The following is a 16,258-nucleotide window of genomic DNA, read 5'->3' as shown; positions in this document are numbered from 1 at the left end:
CATCTTATTGCTTCTCGATCCAAGCCACCTCCACTTCTCCCCTAGGAAGAAGTGTATTGCTTCTACTGCATTGGCTCCACGCACACAACCTAACTTCCATTGCCTCCCACAGAGCAGCCCAAGTGTTACTGGATAGGACTCTGGCAAAGTGCCTGCTGAAAGCTTGCATTGCTTCCTCTTTTATGTAGAACACAAAGTGAATTTCTTTGGCCTACATGACGCAGTGTAAGTTAGTAGCTGGCCCACCACTCCCCTTTCTTTGGCATTCCTCCATCCTCACCTTCCTCTCACCCCAGATCTCTAACCCCCACGTCACTGCATTGCTACTACCCTAGGCCTCCTTTCAGTTCCGCAAGCTCACCAAGTTCTTTCCTGCCCCAGGGTCTTGGCACAACCCATTCTTGCTCTCTCTTCCCTTTTTTTACTTGCCTGGATCACTCACACAGCACATCCTTATCTTAAATGTGTACACTTCTCCCTTGAGAAAGGCTTTTCCTGGTCCACTCATTCTTTTATTTCCTCGGGATTTCCATCTTTTTTTAATAGCCATTATCACAATTTTAGTTACCTGTGGGTTTGTGAAGGTGTTTATTTAATGCCTGTAAGTTCTGTGAATATGAGGACCAGTTGTGACTCCATAATTTTACGTGGAGGGGCTTAAAAATGGCAATCATTTTAGAAGAAAAACGAACAAAAAAAATTGATGAGAATTAGTCCTGAGACTGTTTTGGTTGATACTCACGCAATATTGAAGAAATTTTTTGTTGTCCAGCTTTGTAAGTGCATATAGACATTTAGAATTACGGGGAAGCACAGTAGGTAGGCATCCCCATTGCCAAGCCATCTCTTGGCTCTGAATCAGTTGGATTATCACTGTATACCCAACTCTAGATCAAGCACTGCAAATGGCAGACATGCAAAAGTTTGCCATTTGCTGAATCGATGAATGAACAATGAGTGACTTTAAGATCTCCAAGCTCATTTCCTTCTTGTTGGTTCCCTGACTTCCAGCCACTTTAACAATCTCTTTTCCAGGCCTGACATTGTTACACAGCAGGTTAAGCAATTGCCTATGATGTCAGCACACTGTATCAGAGCACTAGTTCCAGTCTTGGCTGCTCCGCTTCTGATGCTAAGAAAGCAGGATCCTGTACCTGCAGCAGCTGCAGGAGATGCCAGGGCCCTGATTTCACATGAGAGATTGGTTAGAGTTCTTGGCTGCTCACTTTGTCCTGGTCCATCGGGCTGTGGCTGAACCAGAAGACGAACAAACTCTTCATCTCTCTATCTCTTCCTTCAAATAAATAGATGATTTTTTAAAAAAGATTTATTTGTTATTAAAGGCAGATTTACACAGAGGAGGAGAGCCAGAAAGAAAGATCTTTCATACGCTGATTCATGCCCCAAGTAGCTACAATGGCCAGCACTGATCTGAACTCAGGAGCCAGAAACTTCTTCTGGGTCTCCCATGCAGCTCCAGAGTCCCAAGATGTTGGGCCCTCCTTGATTGCTTTCCCAGGTCACAAGCAGGGAGCTGGATGGGAAATGGAGCATCCAGTAAACAAATTGGTGTCCATATGGGATCCTGGGCACTCACAAGGCAAGGACTTTAGCCACTAGGTTACCATGCCAGGGCTAAAAAATAAATCTTAAAAAAGAAAAGAAAAGAGAGAGGGAGAGAGAAAGAAAGAAAAGAAAAAAAACGAACAAGGAAGGGAAAGGGAAGAGGAGGAAAGGGAAGGACAAAAAGAATCCCACAGCACTCACTGCCTCTTCTACAAAAAGGGGTCACTAAAGCACTTTGATTGCGACATCTCTCTTTGCGTGTTCTGAAGCCATGCTGTCCCTATTTAGCTTGAACCACACAATTGTGTGTGTGTGTCCTGGAACAGAAACAAGGAGCAGGGTTATGAATCAGATATCTAGAAATCAGACACCATAGTCACTATGACTTGTTTCTGTTGTTAAGCAAAACATGTCTTTTTTTTTTTTTTGCCTCTGTTATGAGGCCAAAGTCATGGGCCTGACATTCTGCCGAGGCCACAGCACCCTAGCATAGGGTGAGTCACACGCCAATGAATGTTATTTACCAACTGGCTGTTCAAGGGATAGGGCTCCTGCTGGAGGGTCATGCCCCACAGGCACACACAAGCATGAGTAGGTTCCCAGGCCCTCCGAAAGAAGACCCAAAGCCTTTATAGCACCTGCCATTTTCGTGGTAAAAATGATCTCACCACAGCCAGTTTCAGCTTACTGCCCATTTTATAACTTGGTCATAGATTTCCTGAAAACTCAACAATCAGCTCTAGGAGCAGATACAAACCTGCTGCTTGTAGTAACACCTCTTGTTCACAGAGAGGGGAGACAGGAAGGGTTTTAGAATGATGGTTTTAGGGGACCAAGGTGGATACGCAGCCCATAACAGGAAATTTTCCCCTGTTGAGATGTAATGATCTGACTTTGCTAAGAAAAAATGCAATTTTGGGGACTGGCGTTGTGGCCTAACAGCTGGACCAGCTATAGTGGTCATTTGGACAGTGAACCAGCAAGCGGAAGATCTCTATCTAATTCTCCTCGCTCTAACGCTGCCTTTCAAATTAAATAAAAGTTAATCTTTTAAAAAAACAAACTGGAGTTCAAGTCTTAGCCTTCTTACTGGTCAATATTTCTTTGAACCTCAGTTTTATTTTTTTAAAGATTTATTTATTTTTAATTAGAAGGCTGAGTTACCGAGAAAGAAAGACACAGAGAAGGGGAGAGATCTTCCATCTGCTGGTTTGCTTCCCAAATGGCTACAACAGCTGGAGCTGGGCCAATCTGAAATCAGGAGCTTCTTCCAGGTCTCCCAGGTGAGCGCAGAGGCCAATGATCTGAGCCATCCTCCTTTGTTTCTTCAGGCATTTTAGCAGGGAACTGGATAGAAAGTGGAGCAGTCAGGAACTCAAATTGGTACCAACAAGTGGGGGGTTGGCCTCCTTTTACCATGGAGCTGCCTCCCCCCCCCATTCTAAGCCTTAATGGCAATGATAATGATATTTCCCTCTTAACAGGAAACTTGACATCAAAGGCTTATGGAGCATGTCCCATCTGCTGAGCATTTTTTTTAAAAGATTGATTGATTGATTTGAAAGTCAAATATACAGAGAAGAGGAGAGACAGAGAGGAAGATCTTCCATCTGCTGATTCACTCCCCAAGTGACTGCAATAGCCAGAGCTGAGTTGATCCAAAGCTAGAAAACAAGAGCGTCTTTCAGATTTCCCATGCGTGTTCAGGATCCTAAAGCTTTGGGCCCTCTTCAACTGCTTTTCCAGGCCACAAGCTGGTAGCTGAAAGGGAATAGGGCCGCTAGGATTAGAACCAATGCCCATATGGGATCCCAGGCATGCAAGACAGGGACTTTAGCTTACTAGGTTAGCACGCTGGGCCCTGCTGAGCATTTTTTAAGCACTTTACAGATACAACTCATCGTAACAATCTGGGGAAGCTGGAGTGGGGTGGGCATGTGACAGAGGCAATATTTCCATTTAAGCTGAGAACACCAAAATATGAGAAGCTAAATTCTCTCTAAGGTCACCTAACTAGCAGGTAATGGAGGTAGAATTTGAACTTGATTCTAGAACTCATATTTTTTCCCAGTGCCCAGCTGAAGCTAGCAGTCTGCTTTTCTAAATAGAACCTTACTGGAACCCAGGCAGGCTCATTCATTTGCATACTCTCTAAGGTCACTTTGCTGGTCTGAGAGCAAAGCTAGGTATCTGTAATGAAGACCTTAGGGACTGGAAAGGCCAAAATATTTTCTCTTGGGCCCTTCACCGAGTGTCCTTACCCCATTCCACCCCTGCTCTCTCTGCATCCCATCTGGTTTTAGGGGGAGGCACTACTTAATACTTGGAGCCTGCTAGCTCCCCCTTACCAAGCTGTTTCCAAAATTATGTTGCTGGGCCAATAAGATGTTAAAAATAAGGTCAAGACTGTGACTGTACTCCAACATTGTATGATTGCAATTGTGTTTGTGAAATAGCATTCCCAAACACAAAGAGTAAAGTTTAACAGATGCTCCGTGACATTTGTATTAATAGCAATGCATATCCGACTGCACCACAGCCCAGCATTTCAAACCTGGAACAAATTCAGAGGTTGTTCATCCCAAACTTGACCCTCCTCTTGGGCATATGGGATTGAGAAAATTCCTTCTGGTCTCTGATCACCCCCTGAGTCCTGCAATTTTGCAAGTCCTGCAAGATGACTCCTCTGCACAGAGATGGGCTTCCCCCTCCCACCCTCCATATAGTTCTTTTAAGGAGAGCGGGACAACAGGCTTACTTCACACCTGTCCTTCTCTCTCCAAGACAGCTCTTCCAAACCAGCCTATCTCTAAGCCTGTCATTCATCGGCCTCCTGCGGAGTCGTTAAGAACTTCCCCTGACCTTTATAGCCACTTCCTGTGAGCCTCCCTCAGTACTGCCAGCCACTTTTGACCTATTTTCAAGGGCTAGCAATTCTGGCTCCCAGAGCAAACGCAGAAACAAGCCCAGCCTTCAGGTGATCGTTGACGTTTCTCTGAACTGTCCTATGATAGGATCACACACGCAGGTCAGACCCGGGGATTTTCAGGGCATTAAAAACCACCCGTTGATATCTCAGATCTTCAGAAGGCTGTTTGGCTTTATTTGTTGAAGACAGTTTTACTTACAGAAATTTTTTAAAGATTTGTTTATTTTTTATTACAAAGATAAACAGAGAGGAGAAAAGACAGAGAGAAAGATCTTCCATGCCATGATTAAAAAGTACCCCCCCCCCCCGCCAGGGTAGTTAGTTCCAGCGTGTAAGCCCTGTGGTCAAAGAATTTCTTTCACAAACATTTCAAGAGTGAATATCTCAGTAACACTCCTTCCCCGCGGTGTGCCACCTGTAATCCCATGCAATCCAGGAAGCAGAGCCCAAAGCGAACCCTCTTGACCTGTTGGCTGCTATTTCCTTTTGAAACTTCTGCTAATTGTGATTTGCTCAAGGTACCTTAAAATGAACTTATGCTCTTAGCTTCGTTTATACATAGATGCTCTTTCACTTAACAATGGGGTTAGTTTCCTTCTCAGTGTTTATGGTGAAAATATTGAAACTCAGTAACGCTTGAGGGCCTGGTACGGTGGCCTAGTGCTAAAGTCCTCACCTTGCACATGCTGGGATCCTGTATGTATGCTGTTTCATATCCCAGCTGCTCCACTTCCCATCCAGCTCCCTGTTTGTGGCCTAGGAAAGCAGTCCAGGATGGTCCAAAGCCTCGGGACCCTACACCTGCGTGGGAGACCCAGAAGAAGCTCCTGGCTTCAGATCAGCTCAGCTCTTGGCCATAGTGGCTAATTGGGGAGTGAACCAGCGGATAGAAGATCTTTCCTGCTGCATCTCCTCTCTGTGTAACTTTCCAATGGAAAAATAAAATAACTTTTTTTTTTTTTAAAGATTTACTTATTTTATTGGAAGTCAGATTTACAGAGAGGAGAGTGGCCACAACAGCTGGAACTGGGCCAATCTGAAGCCATGAGCCTCTTCTGGAGTCCCACGTGGGTGTAGGATCACAAGCAAGTCACAAGCAGGGAGCTGGGTGGAACCGGCTCCCATGTGGGATCCCAGTGTGTTCAAGGAGAAGACTTTAGCCACTAGCCTATCACTCTGGGACCAAAATAAATTTTTTTTGAAATTGCATTGAATAAGGGGAGGGAGGGAGGAGTGGTGGAGGAAGGAAATCCCTAAACCTACAAAACTGTATCATGGAAAAATATTAATAACAGTAAAAAGTTTTGAAGTGCATTGAATAGTCTTTATCTACAGAACATTGAGTGTGACCGTTGTTTACTCTCAGAGTCAAGGGGCTGCCCAGCAGCTGTAGCTTTTACTGATTACACATAGCATGCACACTACCAGAAAGTGCAAATATTATAAGTCAGAGACAGATGGTTGATGCAGCAGTTAAAAACTGGCTTGGGACACCCACATCCCACAGGTTCCAGTTCCAGCTTTCCAAGGATGTGCGCTGTGGGAGGCAGCAGGTGATAAGCCAAATTCTTGGATCCCTGCCATCCCTATGGGAGATCTGCATCCATCCAGGGTCCTGGCTTTTGTCTTTCTGGGAGTGAACCACAGGATGGAAGATTTTTCCATCTCTGTCTCTACTTTTTTTTTGCCTCCTTTTACAAAGATTTATTTTACTTATTTATTTGAAAAAAACAGAATCAGAGAGAGATTTTCCATCCACTGCTTCTTTCTCCAAATAGCCATAACTGTCAAAGTTGAGCTAATCCAAAGCTAGGAACCAGGAGCTTCCTCTGTGTCTCCCATGTGGGTGCAGGGACCCCTACCCTTGGCCCATCCTCTATTGTCTTTCTCAGAACATTAGCAGGGAGCAGGATTTGAAGTGAAGCAGCTTCATAGAAAGTTTGATTATCCAATAAACTGTACCTATACGGGATCCAAGCACCAGGGGCAGCAGCTTTACCAGCTATGCCACGGCATAGAGTTCTTTATCTTTTAAACAAATAACTACCATAAGTCATGGACTGCAAGCATTTTTTAAAAGATCATTTATTTGAAAGGTAGATAACTAAAACAGTAACCAAGGTAGGAGACCCTCAAAAAAAAAAATTGGACATTTGCCAATAGCCTTAACAAATGCAAGAGAGTTAGGTTTAGATTTTGTTTTTCCACTCAGTTTGACCTTTCTTGTAAGAGAAGAATCAGTAAGAATCAGTAACAGATAGATATGAAGAAGTTCATTGAAAGGAACTAGCCAGCAGAACTATAAGGGCTGACTAGGTAAGTCTGAAGTCTGCAGAGCAGGCCATTGAGAAGGGCAGACAGCAGGATGGCCCATAACAACGCAAGTCAATGCCAGCACCCCACATGGGCTCCAGTTCTTATCCCGGTCGCTCCATCTGATCCATGCCCCTCTAATGCACTTGAGGAAAGCAGCAGCAGACAGCCCAAGTGTTCGGACCCCTGCCACCCACGTGGGAAACCTGGATGCAGCCCCTGGCTCCTGGTTGCTGCTTAGCCCAGTCCTGGCCATTATGTCTACCTGGGGAGTAGACCAGAGAATAGAGATCTTTCTGTCTCTCTCTTCGTCTCTACAACTCTGTCTTTCAAATAAAATCTCTTTAAAAGGGAAGAGGAAAGAGTAGATTGAATTCCCTTTTCAGGGAAGCCTCACCTCTGCTCTGAATCCTTTCCAGTGACTAAAACAGGCCACTCAGGTTGGCTACAACAGTCTCCCTTACTGAAAGTTGAGTAGGGATTTGAATCACATCTACAAAATACCTTCACAGCAACACCTAGGTCAGTGACAAAACCGTCTTGAGTTGAGAAACACTGCTTTAAATCATCATTGAAAAACTGACCACCCACCCAATGTTTCCCTTTTGAGAAGTGTCAAGAATTTGTCTCTCTAGAAGACAGGCAGGTAGACAGATGCACCTGTTGCTCACCTGAGATGGTCCAGGGTGTGACACTTGATGTCAGTCTCTGAAACAATGCTGACTTTACACTGGTCTACAGATAAGCATTTTTTAAAATTTGTTTTCTCATTTAAGCCCAGAAATCCGTTAGAAAGGAAATGGTTGCACCTGGTGCAGTAGCCTAGTAGCTAAAGTCCTCACGTTGAATCTGTCTCTGGGATCCTATATGGGCACCAGTTCATCCCGACTGCTCCACTTCCCTTCTAGCTCCCTGCTAGTGGCCTGGGAAAACAGTGGAGGACAATCCAAAGCCTTCGGACCCTGCATCTATGTGGGAGAGCCAGAAGAAGCTCCTGGCTCCTGGCTTTGAATTGACTCAGCTCTGACTGTTGCAGCCTCTTGGAGAGTGAAGCAGCAGATAGAAGATCTTTCTCTCTGTCTCTCCTTCTCTCTATAAATTTGATTTTTGATAAAAATCAAATTTAAGAAATATATTTGGTATATTAAAAGAAGGAAAGAATGGAAATGGTTATATTTAAATAAAGAAACTGAGGGGTAAAAGTTTAAATGATTTTTAGAATTAAACTCCAAAATAGTTTCTCTACAGGCTAGTGAAAAATGTATCTGTGTATGTGTGCCCTCTCTCTCTCTCGTTGTATACAACCGGTAATATACCCCCTTGATGTGTCCTTTCTTTCTCTCTCTCTCCCTTTGTTTCTCTGCTCTACACCCATGCCCCCCTCTCAGTGTGTCCGCCCTAGGGATGGACTGCTAAGAACAAGAGACTCTCTTCTAAGGCCCCAATAATCTACAGTGATGCCTAATCCAGTCAATATCTAGAAAATGATCCCCTTCACAGATTATCCTGTACTTTAATTAAAACTCACTAATTCCCCCAGACTTAACGTCTTGTTTGCAGAGAATGGAGAGGATAGGGAGTTGAGTTAAAGGATACTAGTAAAGAAGTGGGAATGCTCTGTGGTACAACTAGTGGTCAGAACTCTTCCAGGAAGTTAATATAAAAACACACAAGACACATCAAATCCATGGAGAGAGTATTTTAGCAGACCAGCACAATACAACAATGGAATATAATAGGTAAACTTTGATTGACTCCTGATAATACTTACATGGCATTGTTACAAAGAAGGGAATTGGAATGTGCCTGGATTTAAGATCATAGAACTGTAATAAGGTATAATGGTTTTAATGGGGTATGCAAAACCAAAGCACACTAAGCCTTGCTAACCATAGACTTGAAGGTGTATAGATCTCATTATGGTTAATGAAACACTGGGATCTTTTAACGTAAGGCTTTGAATCTTTCAGATTCCAGTCAATGTTTTGTAGTTACTCACCCATGCAAAACACTCTTTTGTTCAAGATCAAGACATCAGTTTTCCTTCAGCCTGTTCTTCCAGAAGCAACATTGACATTTAAGACTTTTAAAAAATATATTGATTTTTCGATGGAAAAGCAGAGAGAGAAGGACACCTACACACACACATACACACATACACACATGTACACACAGAATGTTCCAACTGTTGGTTCACTACCCAAACTCCCACAGATGGCAGCAACTATGCCACTTCAAAGCCAGGAAACAGGAACTTCTTCCAGGCCATCTGTGTGGGTGCAGGAGCCAGGCACTTAGACCATCCTCGGGTGTTTTCTCAGGCCATTAGCTAGGAACAGAATCAGAAGTGAAGCAACTGAGAGAGAGAGAGAGAGAGAAATCTTCCATCCACTGACTCACTGTCCAAATGGCAGCAACAGCCAGAGCTGTTCAAGCTAAAGCCAGAAACCTTGAAGCCAGGAGCTTCTTGAGAGTAGGGTCCAAACACTTGAGTCCTCTCCTGCTGCTTTCCCAGGAATATTAGCAAGGAGCTAGATAGGAAGTGGAGCAGCTGAGCAGGGCAGGAACTGGTGCCCTTATGGGATGTCAGCACTGTAGGAGGTGGCTTAACCCACTGTGTCAAAGTCCTGGCCCTACAGGTTGATTTTTTTTAAAGAGTTGTAATTTTTATTTTTCACAGGTTTATTTTTTAAAAATATATCTGTTATCAGGCCCGGCATGGTAGCTTAGTGGCAAAAGTCCTCACGTTGTATGAGCCAGGATCCCATGTGGAAGCTGGTTCATGTCCCGGCAGCCCCACTTCCCAACAAGCTCCCTATTTGTGGCCTGGGAAAGATGTTGAGGACAGCCCAAAGTCTTGGGACCCTGTACCCACATGGGAGACCCCGTAGAAGCTCCTGGCTTCTGGCTTCTGGCTTCTGGCTCCTGGCTCCTGGCTTCAGATTGGCTCAGCTCCAGCCATTGCAGCCACTTGGGAAGTGAATCAGCAGATGGAAGATCTTTCTCTCTGTCTCTCTTCCTCTCTGTATATCTGACATTCCAATAAAAATAAATAAATCTTTTTTAAAAATAACATGAAATGAACACATTTTTAAAAAATCTGTTATCAGATCTGCAGCCATTTTCAACAAACTGGCTGGTCACTGGCATCTCCCTAGCTCTATTTCCTGACTTGTATTCAGTCAGGTCCTCCCAAATATAACTTTGTCTTTTGGTCTTAAAAACCCAAATCACCAGACCCAGCACAGTGGCTCAATGGTCAAATCCTCACCTTGTCAGCGCCAGGATCCTATTTAGGCACTAGTTCATGTCCCAGCTCCTCCATTTCTGATCTAGCTCCCTGCTTTTGGTCTGGGAGAGCAATTGAGGATGGCTCAAAGCCTTGGGACCCTGAAACCATGTGGGAAACCCAGCTGAAGCTCCTGGCTCCTGGCTTTGGGACATCTCAGCCCTGGCCATAGTGGCCACTTAGGGAGTGAACCAACAAAGAAAAGATCTTTCTAACTCTTCCTTCTAAGTAAAAAAATGATTATTTATTTTTAAAAGATGTATGTATGTATTTATCTTTTTACTGGACAGGCAGATATACAGAGAGGAGAGACAGACAGAAAGATTTCCCATCTGCTGCTTCACTCCCTAAGTGGTCTTAACAGCTGGAACTGAGCTGATCCAAAGCCAGGAGCCAGGAGCGAGGAACTTTGGGTCCCCTATGGGTCTCCCACACAGGTGCAAGATCCCAATCTTTGGGCCGTCTTCAACTACTTTCCCAGGCCACAAGCAGGGAGCTGGGTGGGATGTGGGACAGCTGGGACTTGAACTGACGCCCAAATGGGATCTTGGGGAGAGCAAAGCAAGGAGTTTAGCCACTAGACTACTGTGTTAGGCCCAAAATGAATAAACAAACAAAAAAAGGTGGGGGAACTTTTCCCTTCTTGGAGCTCCCCCCGTCATTGTGGCAAGAGACCTCTTTTACCTTTTCCTAAATAAATCACACTTCACAAACTGGAAAAAAAAAAAAAAAAAAAAAAAGAAACAAAGATATTTTAGTGAGTGCCTGCACCATGGCTGGGTTGGTAAGGATGCCACGAATTCATGTTCTGGTGGCTCCATTTGTAATCCATCTCCCTGTTATTGTGCCTGGGAAAGCAGCAGCAGATGACCCAAGTGCATGGCCCCCTTAAGTCATTTGGGAGACCTGGATGAAGTGTCTTAATTCCTGGCTTCTGCCTGGTGCAGGCTGGGTTTTGCGGCCATTTGGAAAGTGAGCCAGTGAATGGAAGATCCCTTTTTCTCTCTCTGCAACTCTGCTTTCGAATGAATAAATAAAACAAATCTATTTTTAAAATCTTACTTATTTTTAAAGATATGTGTATTTTTTGGAAATCAGAGTTAGAGAGAGAGCAAAAAATTGAGAGAGAGAGAGAGAGAGAGAGGGCTTCTGTTCACTGGTTCACTCTATAGAAGGCCACAATGACCAGGGTTATGAAGCCAGGAGTTCCTTCCAGATCTTCCATGTGGGTGGCAGAGGATCAAGACACTTGGGCCATCTTTCGCTGCTTTTCCCAGGGCACCAATAAGGAGCTGGACCAAGAGTGGAGTACTCAGGATATGAACTATTACCCATGTGGGATGCCAACATCACAAGTGGTGGCTTCATTCACTATGCCACATCACTGGCCACTAACACTTAAGAAGTTTTAAGTGTAAGACACAGGAATTTATTGTACCTGCCTTTGAATTTCTCTGCATGTATAAAACATTTTTCATAATACTATTGAGGGGAATTAATAAGAGAAATGCTATAGCTCTTGTCAGATATTTTTTTTAAGAGACCCTGAGACCCCAGAAAACCCATGGCCTTTGAGGTTTGCCTGGAGAGTTTGGGTCTGGCAGCTGCAGATGCAAGAGCTTTTTGAACTGCAGGACATCGATTTTCCTGCTGTTAAATCATGTGTTGGGTAGAGCCGCCTGCAGTCACAGGATCTTAAACCACTGAAAGCAGCTTTGGGAAGGATTCACGTCAGCGCTGGAGAGCAGCTCTGGAACAGGCCTCACATAAGGCAGGGCCACTGACTTAGGGAAGTGAAACAGCAGCCAAGACCAGGTCTGCTGGTTTCATGTCTCCCCTCTGCATCCTCCAAGAACCCACTTCATCTGTTCCGTCTCTTTCCAATTTTGTGTAAATCAGAAAACCAGTAAGCATCCTTGTGCAGGCTATCTGCTCCATTTGGCCACCTTTTGCCTTTTCTGACATTCTCTCTCACTGTCCTTATGGACTTGCTACCCACTGGCCATACTGTCTCCTTAGGGTTCTGACACAGCTGCCACCTGCCACCTTAGCATCCCTGCTCTGGTTGGTTCCTTTCCTTGCAGGGTTCTTCCTCTAGGTATTTGTGGGTAAGTGCCCCACCTGTTTCAGTCTCTTCAAGATTTCTGCTACCCACCCTGTTGATTACAACTCTCTGCCTCACACTGCGGCCCCAATAACACTCAGTGCTATGGCTTACTGCTTCCATGTCACCCATCCCCTTCCCATACTCTATCATCTTATTATACATAGTTGCTTTTCATCCAGCTTCTCCATTGAAATATAACAAAGATCTTTGCTTTATTCATACATATTTCCCCAGTGCCTGGAGCAATGCTGGCATAGAGAAGACACTCAATATTGGTAAATGGGTGAAGATTTTCTCATTACAGATCAAGATATCATATCAGTTTAGGTTTTGCTTAAAGGAGCCCACAAAAAGACAAAAGAGGAAAGTTGAAGGACAGGGGATAAGTTATCTTAGGTGTTTGTGCATGTGTGCTTTAAATATTTATTTAATGTATTTGAAAGACAAATTCACAGAGAGAGGAAAGAAGAGAAAACATGATCTTCCATTTTTTAGTCCACTCCTTAGATGACCATAATAGCCAATGGGCTAGATCAAAGCCTGGAGCCAGGAGCTTCTTTCAAGTCTCCCACACCGGCGCAGGGGCCCAAGCACTTGAGCCATCCTCTGCTGCTTCCCTAGGCGCACTAACAGGATGTTGGATCAGAAGTGAAGCAGCTGGTTTCGAACTAGTGTCCATGTGGGATGCTGGCATTGTAGGCAGAAACTTAAATTTCTGTTACAACACTGCCACACCACAACACTAGCCCCAGTCCTAATTGTCTTACAGTTATTTAAAAGCCAGGGCCTAAACTTTTGGTTTGGGGAACTATATGAATGAGCCTATGACTCATAGCTCAGCCCTGATTTGCAAAGTATCAGTCAAGACTGCTCTATGCAAAACAAATTAAGCAGCCTCTCTTCCTGCCTGAAGAGGTATTACATGTAGCGATTGTCTTGTAATAAGTCCCTAAATATTTAATACTTGAATGATTTCCTAATAGGATGTTGATTTAGTACATCACAGGCACAATTAAGAAGCACCAATTTAGGTCTGTTGGGATTAAGTTTAAAGCTCGAAAAGTGAGCTTCCAGAGCCAAACAAATCAGAAACCAGCAAGCACATGATGTGGAAGCATATTTACCTACCAGCTAACACTCGCAGCTGTGTTGTTCTAAGTGCTTCACCTTGGCTTCAGGCCCAGCAGGTTCCACCTTGTGATGAATGCACCAATGAAGCTAAGGCGAACCCCGAGTGTGGGCCAGCAGTGCTCACCTCACCATGGGGTCTCACACTCACGCTGCAGCTGTGCAGCTTCAAAAGAAGACGTTGACCTACACTGATGGAAACAATCTGTTGTCATCCACCAGTGTGGGAGTGGGCATTCATTGCTAAGCTCCACCAGCAGAGCAGGAGGCTAAATTTGCAGAAGGAAAAGGCATCAGCCAGTAGGACACAAACTCTGTTTCGCTAGTGAGCTATTGCTAGACGGACGCAATAGTGCCTGCCCACCCCTGGAAACTGCCCTTTAGTGGAATGACTGGCAAGGGAGTTTGGAAAACTGTGATAGAATGTGGCCAGGTTTCTTTTTCCAACTCACAGAAATTTTCAAAGTAAAATCCTCCTCTTCCCTAGGGCCCAGTCCTATTCCTGTTTCAGGGTACGGCTGTGACTGGAATAGTTACTGGCCTTCATTCATGCTTTGCCACAAACTATTGTCTCTGCTGCAGTGTTGCTAGCTTGTCTCAGACACCAGGAAACAAGCTCTAAAGACACTCCTTTTTTGTCACAACAGCCTCCTTGCTTGCTGTTTCCCTCATTCATTGAAGGACTGTTGTGTGAATGATGGTTTTAGAATGTGCCAAACATTGGGGCAAGCAATGAAGTCAAAAACACTGCTCCTCTTCCAAGCCTTTTATAGTTCAGCAAAACAAAAAAATAAAAAAAACAGCAATCTGGACTAGAGAGAGAAAAATGTGGCAGAGGAAGTAAGCATGACTACTATAAAGACTTCCTGGACCCAAAAAAAAAAGACTTTCAGCTGGAAACCCTAGAGGCTTTCCAAAACAACAAGTCAAAGACAGGTATCCATAACCCCACTAACCAAATAGGCTCCTGGGAATTTTCAGCATATTTCCTACCCGTTGCTTTGGATTTCTTGTTGTTATTGTTGGGATCATCCTGAAGATAATGTGTTATCCTACTTCTTTTTCCCACTTAATAAAACGTAAACATTTCCTTCACAATACTGAAAATAATCCTAAGTGTCATTTTAACCATATTGATTTGCCAGAATTTGCTTATCTCATTGTTTTACATAGTGTATCGTTTTCCTTACTAAATAAATTCGTAAGTTAAATTCCCACATTAGATGAGTTCATTCCATAGCTACTGAATTTGACCTTCAAGAATCAGGCACTGACTGGGTATGAAGATGCTGAAATGAGTACTTCTGGAAGCTTTGAGAAGCAAGCATCTGTAATTGATAAGATGAAAACAGGTGCAGAGAAGACTTAGGGGATGTTCTGCTTTGCTCAGGCTGCCATGACAAATCACCACAGACCCTCGCTGTTAAAACAACAAGTGTTCGCCTGAAATTCTGGAGGATGAAAATCCAGGGATTCAGGGGCCCAGTGGCGTGGGCTAACGGCTTAAGTCCTCCCCTTGAATGTGCTGGGATCCCATATGGGCGCCAGTTCTAATCCCAGCAGCTCCACTTCCCATCCAGCTCCCTGCCTGTGGCCTGGGAAAGCAGTCGAGGATGGCCCAATGCTTTGGGACCCTGCACCTGTATGGGAGACCCGGAGGAAGTTCCTGGATCCTGGCTTTGGACCGGCATAGCATCGGCCGTTGTGCTCACTTGGGGAGTGAATCATCGGATGGAAGATCTTTCTCTCTGTCTCTCCTCCTCTCTGTATATCTGACTTTGTAACAAATAAAAATCCAGGGATTCAGCAGAAAGTTATGACTTCACTACTCTGTACTTTCCAGAGACTTTACAGGCGACACTCTTATCTCCTACTGTGTGTGCATGGCAACAATGGGTTTTCTCATCCCAGAAAATATTTTCCAGTACTTTCATTATGTTAAGCTGCTATCTGCAAATTCTGCATCTCATATGAACATCGGTTCAAGTCCCAGCTGTTCCACTTCCAATCCAACTCCCTGCTAATGCCCTGGGAAAGCAGTAAAGGATGACCCAAGTGTTTGGGTCCCTACATCCATGTTGGAGATCCAGAAAAAGTTGCTCGCAACTGGCACCATTTATTGCCACCATTTGGGGAGTGAATCAGTAGATGGAAGATCTCTCTGTCTCTCCTTCTCTATCTTTATGTAACTCTGCCTTTCTAAAAAAATGAACATGATGGTGGCCATAGCCAGGCCATGGAGGAGGGCAGAGCTTGCTTTGATAGGCTAGTGCACTCTAACCTCAAGCTGGGACCCAGAAAGGTGGAATCTGGCGGGATCCTAAGGCAGTGAAATCACTGCTGCACCAAGAACGGATGCAAACCAATATCCCCGACCAGATAGGGGCATAAGTGACCTCTGCTTCCATGTCCATGTCAAGGAGAGTTTAAAACTCCCTTGCACATCTGTGCCTGGCTTTTCCTACTTTTGTAGCTCCCTGCTTCACCTCTGCCTTTCCACTGCACTCGAAAGTAAAACCCATAGCCACGGTTTCCTGGAATAAAGGCCATCTAAATTCTTTTCTATACACAGCTGACGTGTTCCTTCCCTGGTGGTCAGTGAATCTTAACAAAATATATCTTAAAAGGGAAATTTACTTTATTTGAAAGAGCTGCATAATGAGAGAGAAGGAAAGATAGAGAAGTGATTTCTTTCATTGCTCTTGGGTTTAGGAAGATGCATGTCTTTTTATGCACCATATCCCCCAAGTGTTGTGGCTATTTGAGGAGTGAATCAGAGGATGGAAGATTTTATCTCTCTCTCTCTAACTCTATGTTTCAAATAAACAAATAAATGAATATATAAGAAAGAGAGATGCACAGAAGAGAAACTCAATGTTAGTTTTTAGGCGCACTTAAGTTCTTAAACACAGCTAATTTCCTGCAG

At 44.2% G+C, this 16,258-nt stretch overlaps 1 pseudogene; it reads left to right on the top strand.

Moving 5' to 3' along the window:
* LOC121171092 overlaps positions 1-16,258 on the top strand; it is a 36,754-nt pseudogene that overhangs the window by 7,686 nt on the left and 12,810 nt on the right.

Source organism: Ochotona curzoniae, unplaced genomic scaffold (assembly GCF_017591425.1).
Source record: "Ochotona curzoniae isolate NIBS_2020 unplaced genomic scaffold, NIBS_Ocur_1.0 scaffold_2587, whole genome shotgun sequence".
Lineage (NCBI taxonomy): Eukaryota > Metazoa > Chordata > Mammalia > Lagomorpha > Ochotonidae > Ochotona > Ochotona curzoniae.
Note: the sequence above shows the minus strand (reverse complement) of the source record. Positions and strands in the feature narration are given on the sequence as shown.